Raw genomic sequence first — 14072 nt, 5'->3', positions numbered from 1 at the left:
CTTGGGTCAGTCCTTAAACAGCAACATTGGTAAAAACAAGTCATGTGTCGAGGTTAACTCACATTCTGCCATTACCATAAGTGCTATTCAATCTTCCTATCTCAAGCAGGTACTGCAAACATTGAAAATCAACAGTGACATCCATGAAGCTATAATGGCCACTAGGAAGCTATTCGGGGAGATCAAAGGGTGTAACAGAAGGGTGTTGTCACTCACCCATGGACAGGCTGGAAGGGGTTATGATGGAGGTGTGGGAATGTGGATAAAAGGGGATGGGGGAGGAGGGGGTTATGTCCCCACCAGGGTAGGTTTAAGTACGGGCCACCAACTCTTGAATGTGTGCAAGTCAAGTAATAGTGCTTCCCATTCCACATTTCTGGGGTATTTGCGTAGTCCTCATATTTCTTGCCTCCTGAGCTCCTCTCCCTGTCCCTACTTCAGTATTGCCGCACACCAGTGGGCTATATCGAACAATACCTGGGCTTTCCAGAGCATGGCAATTAGTCTGCATGCTATCAGCAATGCTTGGTTTATAAACCGGTTCGCAGCTTTATCTGTTTTTGAGCATCTGAACAATCCCAACAGTGCAACTTCCATTGTGAACACATCCAGTCACCTCTCAGCCAGTTGGACACTGACACCCATAAGGTTACAGACTGAGCAGCTCCAGAATACGTGCATCGTGTCAGCACCTGCATGTTGGCATCTCGGGCAAACAGAGGAGGACCCAAACATTTAGGACAGAGTTGCAGGAGTGAGGTAAGCTATATGAAATATATTATGCAGGATCTACTGAACTTGGCATTCTACATCATCCTGGGGTATGTAAGTACTGTTTCCAGTATTTCCTTGTCGACTCGCCACCTAAGCCCCACTCCCTAAGGACTACATTTAACAGGTTGTGTGCGGTGTATGCTAGTGCACAAACAAACCAGGTGACAAGTCTACAGCCTCAACCCATTACATACAGTGTGTGTATGAGAGGGTGCTTATGGGGTTGCCATGGAGCCAAAGATGGCAGCCGTGGAGTAACTTTGCTCCAGGACCTGAATGCCGCAATCAACATTAATCCTGCCATTACACACACACACAGACAGACACAGTGCTGCATCAGACTGTCGACTGGCCAGAACCAACCTTGCATACCATACCGGGGCATGCCCGGCACAGGGGGAGGGGGAGGGTGTAGGAAGCTGGCTACTACAAAGACCACAGCTGACACTAGCAGACTTTTACCCCACAGAACATGATTTTAGTCATCCTGCAAACAGTGATCCAGCAACGTATTGGCGCGGTAGACTTGGAACACACCATGGGTAAACCGAAATCACCAAATCCTCACCCCCGTCCACCCTATCCCACACTCCATCATGGGGAGGAGCCTTGACACAGGGCAAAGACCTCCAGCTCTCCACAGGACTTGGGTGAAAAACAGGCCACCATCCTACTTACCAATAAATCCTCTTTCTCATCAGTAGAAGCGCACATAAAGGAGATATGTGTGGAATTTGGTCTCCTTCAGAAGGACCTGCGACAACTGGCTTCCCGATTCACCAACACAGAACGTAATATCACAGAAATGGTACCACAGCTGAAGCCCCAAAAACAGACCACCCAAGACCTTCTGGACAAAGTGCACTTGTTAGGTACATGCTGAGTCATGCCAGGCTAACGCCAAGTGAAGCATGCCAATGAAACTCATGACCAGGTTGTGACCCTGCCATTAGCAGGCTACCTGTAAAAAACAAAGACCACGGGCCAGCCCATCCACTTCTTTCTTCAACACTGTAGGCGGCTTTTTAATCAGTCTGCTCCACACTATTAACGAGGGCTTCCTGAGGCACCGTACTGCAGTATCTCTCAGATTGCCAGCCTAACTCTAGCAAATACACAGCTCGAATCCACTCATAAGGGGACAAACCATGATAACTGCTGGTGTGGTGGTCCCCTACAAGAACAGAAATCACCCTGCCTACAGGCTGGATATTACAATTGCAATCTGCCATTCTTCAGTATGTATCACTCTGACCTACACAGCTATCTGGCCACCCCTATAATATCTGTCGCCTATTCAGTGTAATAAACCAGGCATCCCCACTATATACTAGATCAGCCTAATAGTCTGTATTGATTGACTCTTATGGAGCACCTGTTTGCGACCCTATCATCCTTCGTTCTAGGTCCATGCCTCCTAGCTTACAACAAACTACTAAACATAAACCTCTCTTCAAGGGTCCAAGTGGGCTGCCTAATATTGCCCCCCTTTCCTGTTGGTCGTGGTTAAACAGGGTTGTCCCATCTCCCCAATCCTGTTCTCCAGATCCATGTAGCCAATGGCGCACTGCCTCAGTTGGAAGAGCCCTGTTTGTGTGTGTGGGGGGGGGGAGGGATACAGCTGCACTGAGGAACTTAGTGTTCCTTTATGCAAATTATGTTCTACTTTACATCTGAGACATGAAAATCGACACCTCCTGTTTGACATCTGCCTTTCAGGACTTCGAAGCGGAGACAGGGCTCCAAGTTAACTAGGGAAAATTCTATACTTTCTTGTTCCGAGGTGAAACCCCACACCGCCAGCATTGCCCCTACACCCTTAGCTTGGAAGTCCACAGCCTTCCGTTACCTGGGGTTCCACTTCACCACTTGCAGGAAGACAAATTTGAGGGCAACTCTGTCAGCAGCTCCCCAGAGCCCTCACCGGCAAGATTGCATTCTCAAAGATGATAATCCTTCCCCAATTGCAGTATTTTGTCAACGTAACAGCCTTTCCACCATACCACTTCTGTGATCTAGATCATTTGATGGGGGATACAATCTGGAATGTTGGGTTGACAGTGGTTCAGGGAGGTTTGAGGGGACCCATGTTTCGAGTCTTACTACCTGGTGGCACAGCTTGATTGGGTGGCTCGATGGCTGGTGGGCAAAAACACATTCAAGATCACCACTGATGATGCCCTGCTCCTTTCCTGGATGGTTGCCGTGGAAATGTCTAACCAGAAACTTTCGCCTAACAAACAAACCAGATTGCTCCATATGCCCCTAACATTGCAATACAGGGCCTCACCAGCGTGTAGGGCTCATTAACAAGAGAGCAGCTACCAGACTGGCAGGCACACTCATTTGACACAGTGGAAGACCTCTTCCGGGACGGCCAGCTTTTGACCAGGACTATGCCATCTCCCAGGACAATTCATCACATACTGATGCCTGCTGCCTCAATGGACTCCCTATGGTAAATCCTTACAGAAAAAACTAGACACAAAGTTGTTTGTGCAATATATCAAATGGTACACGGGTGACATCTTATCATTTGGCTTTGTAAAGCCATTGGAACACTTCGACATACCCCTGATGCAACTTAGGCAGTTCGGAACGGAGAACCACAGGAGGCATTTTCATGATCATCAATGTGCCAGGGCCCTGGAATCACATAAGATGGTAAGACATAAAGCATGCTACAAGAATAACCAATAAGTGCTTCTACATAAGGGCTACCTCAACCCCTCCCCCCCCTTAACAGAACATTCCTAGTGGCACACCTCACCTGCCTGAGATGCTCTTTCCCAGTGGTGCACCTTCAACACATGCTCTAGTCCTGCTCCACATTGGCACACTTTTGGGACAAGCTGCATAGCACTTTGGCCACAGTCCCATAACTTAATGCACTGAAAAAATGGGACGCCACCGCACTAGGATTATTCCCATTGATGGAACCAACACAAAGTACAAGCCAAATTTGCTAAGCTGGCCCTCTTATTGGCCAAATGCCTCCTCTCTTTGTATTGAAAGGCCCCGCAACCGCGTCGCAGGCCCATGGCAATTGGCAGTGTCCTGCTAGGATGAGGCAGATAGGCTTGCACTACACTGTTTGTAGGCCGGCTGTATCAGACAGTGCCCCATCGCAGCAGCATGGGATGTGATGTTGCTACAATATAAGGCCCTTACAGCAGGTGCTTCCCCTTGAAAAACCCATAACTCACTAAACCACAGCCTTACCCAATGACAAAGTGGAACCTTACCCATGCCAACGGGAGGCCCCATATTGATGAAGGCATCACGATTTCATCAGTTTACCCACACAACACTTCTCAATTCCCCAGTCAGATGAGAACTTCTCTTGCAATGCCCCTATGCAGGTGTACACATCACAAAGGAGAACCGCCACCTTTCTCCTCAATCCACCCATCCCCTCCTGTTAAAGCAACCTCTCATGTAACTACCCTTTATGTGCTCACTGTCACCAGGAACTTCATACAATTAAGAGGCCTGAAGGACAACCGACACATGGCCAAAGTTTGCCTTTCTGCTCCCAATTAGAGAGTTCAGCTCTTTTCCAAATAATTATTTCTGTTTATTTCCCAACACAGCACTTATTACATACAGCGTAACTCCGAGTGCTCCTGAATTCCTTGACCAGCAGCCTTCCACCATAGTTAGCCGCCCTCAAATTGCAAATCGTACCAGGCAATTTCCACTGCCCCAACCAGAGAGCCCTCACAATGCAGTGCACATGATACCCCAAGCTGGAGTACGGCCACCCTCGAGTGACGTTCCCATGCACAGATTGCAAGGTACCTACATAGCTGATAGCTATGTATTGCATGATGTAATTCACTGCCAAATTTCCTTTTCCACTATATAAACTATGTGTAATGTGTTGTTTGTCGCTGTACTGGCATATTGTCTGTGATGGCCCAGAGTATTTCTACGGTGGCCCAGCAAGCGCCCGTATGCCAAGAAATGACCTGCTGGAAGGGCATGTTCCTCCTGTAAGCATTTATAAGAAAATAATGTACCCCCGTGATACAAAGCAACTAGTGTACTTATGCCTGCCTCTACCCAGGCCCTCGTGCCCACGCTACCAAACATTTTGCTCAATGAGGTTATGTAGCTCAGTGGTATCTCAAGCAAAGAATCTGCGTGATGTATCGCAAGCTCTGATTAAAACTCTCATGTGATCAGCAATAATCCATTAGCATCATGTGAAAGCCTGTCCTGGGGGAGGAAGATCCGCTAGACCACAAAGTGTGCTCGGCTGCTGTGGGAGATTCAAGTTCTTCTGTGTGATGGCCTGACAAACAACTTGCCGACCAATGCACCTGGGCCGCCAACTAGTAATGTTCAAAATCTGGAGCCCCAAATACCCCTTAGTCTAGGGACAACTGTAGTTTATGGAGTGCAATGTGGCAACTCCCCTTGTTTTGAATGAAACTCCTTATGGCCAAGTGTAATGGATGGGATGTGCCTCTGGGTGACACAGACCAGGAGGTTATGGGAAAAGTAAAGTAGCAGAGGGAGCATTACCATCTTGGATAGGGACACTCTACCTTGCAAAGTGCTCCAAAAAGCCATGTGGGGATGCGGGTTGCTATGCTTCTTATAAGGTTGTCATCTATTAGATACTTTGTCTCGTGATAGATGTTTATGCCAAGGTATCAAAACGTGCGGGGCTCCTAACACAAAGGATTGGAATCCACAATGAAATGCTGCTGGGGACAGTTCGGGTGCAGCATAAACAGGCATGATTTGGCACAGGTCACCCCCAGGCCAGAAGCAACATGAAACTCCAGGGGTATGTCTTGGATATCAGCTATGCCCTACTGTATGTTTCGGATGTAGAATAATGTATCATCTGCATATAACAAGACTACATGGATCTCCCCAGACAATGGGATACTCCAGGAACGCCCCTGCTGTTGGAGCCTCAGGGATAAGGGCTCCATTGCGAGGCCAAAGAGCAGAGGGGACAGCGGACAGACTTGCCACATTCCTCTGCTCACTCATAAACAGGGGAAGATACACTGGCCAATATTCACCCGCACTGTGCGTTCAATGTATATGAGTAAAATTAACGCATCTAGTCATCCCTTGATGCCAAAAGTAGTCATGGTCAAAAACGGGCAATTTCAATCCACTATATCAAATGCTTCATGCAAGTCCAGCACCAAGCATGCAGCAAATGGCCACTGGACCAGAGGAAGCTTCATTACCCTGTGCAGAAGGTGTATATTTAAAGTGGTGGTGGACCTACCTGTGTGCACCAGATGTGACATGTGTTCACACAGCCTGCCCGCTATAACCTTGTTCAGGATTTTATAATCAGACCTCAACATAGAATGCGGGTATTAAGAGGCAAGCTCCATGGGGTCTTTCACAGGCTTGGAAAAGGATACTAAGATTTGCGGAGGGTGGGCAGAAGTCAACCGTCCATTTGGAACTCTTGTTAAGGTTTGAGGAGTTTCAGGGCTAAAAGGTGCTTGTAGGCTTTGTAGAATTAGATTTGGAATCCATACCCAGTGTTTTATGAGTTGCTGTGCCCCGCCTGACACCGTCTCTTTCTCTCATGAAAGGGGTGCGTTAAGATCTTCCCTGTCTAGTGGACGACGGACTACTAAGTTGACAGACGCAAGAAAGTGACATATTGCAACCTGACTGTCCATAATAGAGGGTCATATGCTGTCTGATAATGCATAGTAAATGCCTTGTGAATCTGACTGATTTGTGACAATTGCTGGTGAATCCCTGATTATCGTGATCTGTGTGGGCAGGTTCATGCTGCGCAGGAGCCAGGACAATAAACATCTGCATACTGCTTCGCTTGGTACGCACGGATGTCGAGGTGTTGTAGTTGCTCACTCATTTGAGCATGTCTATGCAGTGCCTTAATCATTGCACCCAGCATTGTACAGTCAGCTTGGGCCGTAGTTTGCAGTGCACCCAGGGATGTCTAAATACAGGACATGTCACTGTGTGGGCCTGCCTTCACCCCTACAACCGCATGGATGCAGTGACCTCTGAGGATAACTTTCATTGCTTCCCAGTCAATTACCTTGGACACAGATGTTCCCCAGTTGTCGAGTAGGCTATGGGAGAGTGTCTCTGCTGTTGTGTCACAGAATACCTTATCTCCAAGCATGGTGGGCTGTAAATGCCTAGTGGGAACCTGTGACTATGACACACCCCACTAAAACTGTACCTGGAGGGGATTAAGGTTGGAATAGGTCTTCCCCCAGATATTCTGCCCTTGATGCCAATAGCCTAGTAGCTGTGACACAGAGTATCCAATCGAATCGGATACGCAAAGCATGGGGCGGGGGAGGGAGCGGGAGAATTAAAGGAACATTCCCTAGAGTCTGAGTTCAGCAATCTCCTTCAGTCCAACAAAGTCCAGTGTTGAAGCCTACACCGGGGAGTATGGGAGTTGTAGGTGGGATCAATCACGTTGTGGGTCAACTACACACCTAAAGTCAATCATACAGGGGATGTGGGCCCATTTAGTGAATATGGAGAATAAACGTGAGAAGTAGGCCTGCTATGTTGAATGGAGGGCCCTAAATGCTTCCTAACAAGACCATCCTCCCATCTAGTTGCCCCTCGACCAGCATGGGACCGCCCTTCAGGTCAATTTTGATTACTGTGAGCCTGAAGAGAACACCTGGTCTAAGCAAGATAATGGCTCTGCAAGCAAAGCCAGACTATGTGGTACAAAACATTTCCTTCTACAGCATTTTTTAAAACGGGAACCCTCCTCTCCCATGATATGAGTCTCTTATAGCAGTGCAATTTGAACACCCCATCACCTAAGATACTGCTGAACCGCATTTCTGTTACATGTGGAGCCCATACCATGGACATTCTACCTGATTATGCTAAGTTTAGACATGTCAGTATCCTAAGTGGGGAGAGTGTGGGCTCTGTAGCGGATCATAAGCCACATCATCACAGTTATACAAAACTGTAAAAAAAAAAAATCCCTACCTTGGACAGCCCTCAAACATTATGATCACCTAAACAGTAAAAAAAAAAAAAAAGGCCCATGGATGAAAAGGTCCTGCATGTTACCAGCATGCATCATGTTTGCTAGGCAAGGGGGGTAGCCAGGCTGTCTTCAGTTTCCACAGTGTGTAAGCAGTCTGCAGTTCTACTCTCTCTGGGTCAGTTGGGACGACCTGTTACTACAATCTGATGAATACAGATTACTTCACCTCAGGTTCTTGTTGTGATATAAGCTCCTCTGCTGTTTCCCTTGTCAGCTCCTGCAGGGTTGCTGAGACCATGCTTTGACATCGGCTATGCCATCGTCTGAACAGTAAACAAGGGGTGAATGCAGTCTGCCCACAATGTAACCTCCAACCTCAAGTCTGGGTTTGTCCCTCCTTTGCCTGTTCTGGGGTAGATGCCCCTTTGAATCCAGCACCACCATGTTTGCGTGCCCAGTGCTTCTGGCGATGCGATGTTTGTGCCTCATGTTGTCGGCTTGGCAGTGAAGGGAAAGCGGATGTCTCAACCCAGTCCCAGGCATCCATGGGCTTGGTAAAGCAGTAACTTTTAATTGAAACCATGGCCTTCAGTTTAACTTGTAAAAGGAGGGAATAGTGGAGGTCAGCCTGCCTCAATCTGCACGTCACCCCCAAAAAGGGAGCCCTGCGGCACTGCACTGATATAATCCGGGAAGAGGAATACTGGCATTTTTGTAACGGAATGGCTTTGCTGTTCTAGCTGAGAGCCTGTGCACACCACTTGACCAGCAGCAATGTCAGCCCCTGCTGCACTCTACACCCAGTAATATATGTTGTAAGACCTGAATTACCCCACGTAACAGAGGGGGACAGGCAGTCCCAGTGCTGCACTGGCAAATACTCAAGTGTGGTCACTATAGGCCCTGGGGAAAAAATGGGTGGTAGCCACTCCCACTTTCAGTCTGCACTCCTTCGTGAAGCCCGCAGTGGGGTTGTTGGTCGAAGTTCAGGCCCACTGGGTCGCCGGGATTCTCAGTAACTGGTATCAACCAAAGTCTGTTCACTGATGTGTGGTGCAAGCTCCTATGCTACGGCAGTTCTATGTAAGATGCTATCTAAGGTCGCCTATGCCCTGAACTCCCCCGGTATCAGGCCTTGCTGTGGCCAAGAGTTTTGTGGTGGCGGGTGGGTCGCAAAAGGGAAGCGGCCTGCTTGGTCAGTTAGCATGACACCAGCACACTCTGATCCCCAAACATTCCAATTCCTGCTTGGGGGTCAACAGCGGATTTGTCAATAATCTCCCACAACTAGTCTGCTTTACCAGCAGAAAATAAGATGTGGAGGGGTATATGGTGGAGAGGTAAGCCAGTGTATAATATCATTGAAAAATTATCATATAAGCTATTTTACAGTGGGATAAGCTTTCTTAAGTTTTAGGTATGTCTCGCCAAAGGGGTTCCAATTGCTTAGACAAAATGCCATCTGCAGTGGTAGTCTGCCTGAAAGTTTGAAATGGGTGGGTTTGAAGAGGTGTAGAGTGTTGAATGGTCCGGTATGTATTGGAGATTAGTCCTTTAGACCCGTCATATGCGCTCACTAATTTTTCAAGTCAGTATAGGATATGGTAGCCCCAGAATAATTGGAGGGGTGCAATGCCCAATGATGCAGCTGGCAGTACTGTAGCGTTGTTGTTTCAGGGAGAGAGTAATAAGCCTTACACTGTTCAAATGACTTAATGGAGGCTCCCGCAAAGAGGTCTGTTAATTTCCTACACTCCTCTGCCTCCAAGCTAGTAAATAATGGAGGCAGTAGCACAAGAGTGAAATCCGGGTTGCGTGCAATTGGAGTGTTGGAGGAGGGGAAGGTAGTAAGCCCTCACCTGATTCCCAACGTGTCTCATATGTCAAGTACCGTCCTAATGGGGGGTAGCTATGTAGGTGCTGAACAATGAAACGTGCTTGGGTAGCCAGGCTAGAACCCAGAGGGGCTAGCAGTCCACTGACAGATTCATGTGGAACCAGTGTTGAGGCCAACTGGCCTGCGTCCAAGGTGGCAGTGTGGGAGTTAGGTTAATAGCCCAATATCTTATTGTGTTAAGAGCCCATTAGATCTACTAGGGCTTGCATATCAGGGAGGTCCTTCTTGGGTATAGTTAAATTGAGCAGTATTCCATGTAGGGGCGTGTGCATGGATCCAGCCCCCCTCCATATACGCAAGACTCCATGTTCTCATAATTTACTCAATGATGGGTTGGCCACTAATTAAACCGGGCCCTTAGTTGAGTGAAACAAGTCCAGTGCAGAGTTTCTTAGCAACATAAAAAACTCCAGTTGTCTGCACATAGGATTCATTCTGCAATCTCATTTTGCACTTATCAGATACAATCTGTGACAGATGATTAGCCCTATAATAAAAACACATTTTAGGAGACGCAGGCCTTCAGCCTCTGTGTGAGCCTACAGTTTAGTCCTCCGGGTCCTAGGTTTAGTTGACCCCCAATACGAATTGTTTTATCATTCTTTCAACACTCGTCAATAAAGATTTAGCAATTGTAAGCCACAGCATACCATGGACATAACTAAACCTTGATGAAAAGGTAATTTTGATAATCCTTCCATGAGTTATTCTTTCCGGGGGGGAGGTGGGCGGTCTTGATTTCTCTTTGCCATGTTCTAGCAACAGGGCATCAAAAACTCTACCTAGACCTTTTCTGCCAGAGCATCCATGTAATGTTAGGCAATAGGATGTTTGAGTATTGCAGATTTAGAATTTTAGAGGGCTCACACAATAAGGCTCTGTAATGTACTCTGGCAGTCAGACTCACCGAAGAACAAAATAGCCATCTGACATGACATCATCATGTCGGCAATATTTTACAGATTGCCCAAAAAAGTGAGGACTATTAATATAGGATGGACATAATATGTATATCTCCACGGACTTTCAAATAGGTTAGCTTCTACTGAACCTGGCAATATCTGTACCCCAATCAGGCGGTTGACCATAGACATGATATATTTCATCTATACTTTTATTAGTGTTATCTACATGTTGATGAATAAAAATCAGTTCTAATATGAAATATTTTACATTGGGTGCCATGTCTAGTAGTAGAGTTAAAGGTTGAGATCTTCATATATAATTAACTTCCTAAAGAATCGTGGCAAGTGTGTCTGTTTCTGCCCTTGAAAACACTAGACCACCTTCAGCCATATTTCCAACACCTGTGTTGACGTATGAAAGTTTACGGTTAGCCTCTAATCTGACATGTATATTTTGCTCCACAACAAGTTAAACTCTGATTTAACTTAAAAAGAGAACAAATAAAAACATTTAAAATGATATGACGCAAACACATGTTCACCAATAAATGAAAATTAACACACAGTCTCAGCATCAGTTGCTGCGAATACAGTTATCAATGATATTGGAGGATTACCCACAGTCCAACCGTCATGATCTCTGGAGGTGGGGGCGTGAGGGGTGGTTAAAAACCCATTGCACTCAAAGATGTATCTAAAAATATGAAAGTAAAATATGTTTGGAGACCGCCCGCCTCAGACCAGAATTCCAGCCCCTTGGACTCTAATGGTCCTTCTCACTCACCCGTGGGAAAGACTGGAAGATCTGCCCTCATTATACCTCCAGGGAACACAAAGATTACGGGACGCCAAAGGTGTTGCAAAACAAGCATTGGCAAAATCAATAGATCTCACATATGCAGGGGTAGAACCTCCGTTAGGTCGGAGGAGCATCGCCCCCGCCAGCAGCAGCAACTGCCAAACCTCTACAATACAGTAATAATGAACTATGTTTATTATTGTTGTATTGTAGAAAGGGTGGGGCCACGGGCCCTGACGAGCACAGAGGGGGAATACTCAGTACTCCCCCTCAGTACGCATGTATGTTTAGCCGGCCGTCTCAGGCTGGGCAAACATACATGCGCACTAAGCTCTGTCCAATCCAGCAATGCAGTGCTGGGTTGGAGAGAACAGGCAGACTCTCGCAGTCTGCCTAGGAGCACCCTGGCTTGGCACTCCCCCAAATCTGAACACTTGTGTCATGATGGTAACATTTAGATTGGCCGCAGGGCAGGCTGGGAGCCTGTGCCTGTTGCCAAGGAAAGAGGTGATGCTTGGTGGTGGTGATGGCGGCAGCGCATTCAGGTAAGTTTTTTTTCTTCAATTATTAATTTTTCTTCACCCCCGCACCAACCGCCCCCGCCACGCACTGCTCCTGCACATATGTAAACTATGTTGATTTAGAAGGAGTGGAGTGGCATTGTGTTGCATGGCACTGTGTGGAGTGGAGTGTAGAGGAGTGAAATTTTATTAAGTGGACTTATGTTATGTTGCAAGAAGTAGAGTGCACTGACTGAAGTGGAGTGCCTTGGCTTGGGGGAAGTGTCATTTTGTGGCCTGGAGTGTAGTGTATTGTCATTTAGTGGACTGGCATGGTTTGAAGTAGCATTGTGCAACATGTAAAAGAGTAGCATTGTGTGGATTAGAGTAGTGTGGTACATTGTGGGATGGAGTGGCACTGTGTGGCTTGGAGTGTACTGGAGTGGCATTAAGTGATGTGGAGTTGCACTTAGAGGAGTGGAGTACGGTGCCATTGTGTAGAACAGAGGGCCTTTAAACTGGGAGGTGGGTTCCCCTGGGGGGGCCTCAAATGATCCCAGGGAGGTGAGGCACCAGGCTATGGCCAAGAGAAGCATTATGCTGAGAACCGTGCTGTGTCTTAAGCTGAAGAAAATGAGCAGTACATGCCTGACCAGAATAGTATAATTGGCACCATGTATTTGATTGCATTTTTTATAACAGTAACACAAGTTATCTGCAATATTTTAAAAAGTTTAAACATTGCACATTTAATAGAATAATTGTGAAAGATTTGGTGTGGGTGTGTGTGTCTGTGTGGGTGTATGTGTCTGTGTGGGCCTGGGGTTAAAAAGTTTGAAGATCAGTGGTGTAGGGTGGAGTGGCTTAGTGCTGGTGGAGTGGAGTTGGTATTGTGTGGTGTGGTATTAAGAGCGGTGTAATTGTGTGGTGTAGGGTGGCATTGTGTGGCTTGGAGTATAGTGGCATGGAGTGTAGTCATTATGTGGTGTGAGGTGTGAAGTGGTGAAGCACTGAGTATAGTGAAGTGGCACTGTGTGGCTTGCAGTTGCATTGAGTGGAGTGGAGCCATACTGGAACCCACAGATATACATGGACTTATGAGAAAAAGAGGAATAGCAATATTCCGGCCATAGACACAGAGGAGTACACCAAGTACAAAAGAAGACTACATGTTGGAATTTGAATAAGACACTATTAAGTCAATGCAGTAGCAGTAGGACAACAATAAAAGGGCAAAATAAAATGCAAAGAGTGCAAAAGAAACACACAGACCCACCAGCCAAGACATAACCGACAACAAGCATCAAGTGGCAGTGCCTAGGGGCCGAGCTGAGCAATGAAAAGGGCAACTGCAGACCAAAAACGGTGCTAGGAGATGGTGGGGCAGAGAAGGAGCCCTGCTAAACAACAAATAACAAGGCATCAACTGGACTAGCAAGAACAGCTAAGGTCACACAACCAAGGGCAAAAAGAGGCCTACCTCTCTCTGTGAAGAAAGTTACATAAACACAAACCAGGCTTGGCTACTATTGAGTCTCCAACAAGGTAAGTGCAAGAAATGCATCCCTGCAAGAGTGAGCTACACACTAATGAAATATACTATCATGAGGTGTGAATAAACTGTCATACAGCATGAGCATTGATACATTAAGACAACAGCTCAGCTATATAAGTAAAGATAGATGCAAATGAAGCACCTTGCAGCTGATGCACGTCTCAAAGGAGTAAGTCTGTGTTGATTGCGGTAGATAGGATTGAGGTATATCCGGGTAGGCTGCAGTAGAGTGGACTGAGATACACTGGAATGGGGTAAATTGGGGAATAGTGGATTGGGGTATACTGGAGTAGATTGGAGTGGAGTAGTTTGAAGTGGGTTAGATTATAGTGGAATAGTGTAGGTTGGAGTGGAGAAGAATGGGGTATAGTGGAGTAGATTGAGGTGAAGTAAATTGTAGTGGAGTATACTGCACTAGTCTGTAATGCCGTAGATTGGGGAGGAGTGGGTTAGATTGCAGTGGTGTGTGGTACATTTTTAGTGGGATTGATTGGAGTGAAGTGGGGTAGATTGGGGTTAAATACAGAGTGGTAAAGGGGATTAGAGTGGAGTGGGCTAAACTGTAGTGCAGTACAGTGGGGTGGATTGGACTGAAGTAGAGTGGGGGTAGGTTAACATGGAGTGTGATACACTGGAGCAGAGTAGATTGGGTAATTT

This window comes from Pleurodeles waltl, chromosome 8 (assembly GCF_031143425.1).
Source record: "Pleurodeles waltl isolate 20211129_DDA chromosome 8, aPleWal1.hap1.20221129, whole genome shotgun sequence".
Lineage (NCBI taxonomy): Eukaryota > Metazoa > Chordata > Amphibia > Caudata > Salamandridae > Pleurodeles > Pleurodeles waltl.
This window is presented reverse-complemented; position numbering follows the sequence as displayed.